We start from the raw sequence: 638 nt of genomic DNA, 5'->3' as shown, positions 1-638 counted from the left end.
GCCTTCCGAGTAGCTGGAATTACAGGCATGCGCCACCACACCCAGCTGATTTTTTGATTTTTATTGTAGAGATGAGGTCTCGCTGCCCAGGCGGGTCTCGAACCCACGGGCTCAGGCAATTCATACATTACTATTTTAAAGCTTCATAATATATTTATAAACATCATATAAGTGGTTCTTTAAAAAAATCAATTTCCAGATTCTCTTTCTTAAGGATTGTGTGAAAATTCCTCAACCAGAGTGACAGAAGGAATCCTCTCAAGTGTGGCCAGGTCTGGACAAGTCTTCCTGTGCTGTCCCAGCCACTGGTGGTTCTCAGTTTCCCATGATGTCCAACCTCACACTGTTCTGTGTTTGAATTGTTACTCGGTGCCTTATAGAGATTTATAAATATTCGTTATTCTTTGCATTGAAAAAAGTTCAGAGTCCATCTAAATATAAGCTTAGCCAGGCTTTGTTTCTCGGTAATATAACTTGCCAACAGATGGCTTCCTGCTCTCTTATAAACCTTGGGGGAAGATTTTTATGTATATTCTTGGCCCTTTAATCTTAACCTGAGTGTCCTATCCTATGTGTCTCTGTTACACATGGCACTTGAGGAACCAGTTACATGGCACTTGAGGAACCAGTTTTATTCT

This window comes from Carlito syrichta, unplaced genomic scaffold (assembly GCF_000164805.1).
Source record: "Carlito syrichta isolate Samal-C Ts95f unplaced genomic scaffold, Tarsius_syrichta-2.0.1 Scaffold302715, whole genome shotgun sequence".
Classification (NCBI taxonomy): Eukaryota; Metazoa; Chordata; class Mammalia; order Primates; family Tarsiidae; genus Carlito; species Carlito syrichta.
Note: the sequence above shows the minus strand (reverse complement) of the source record.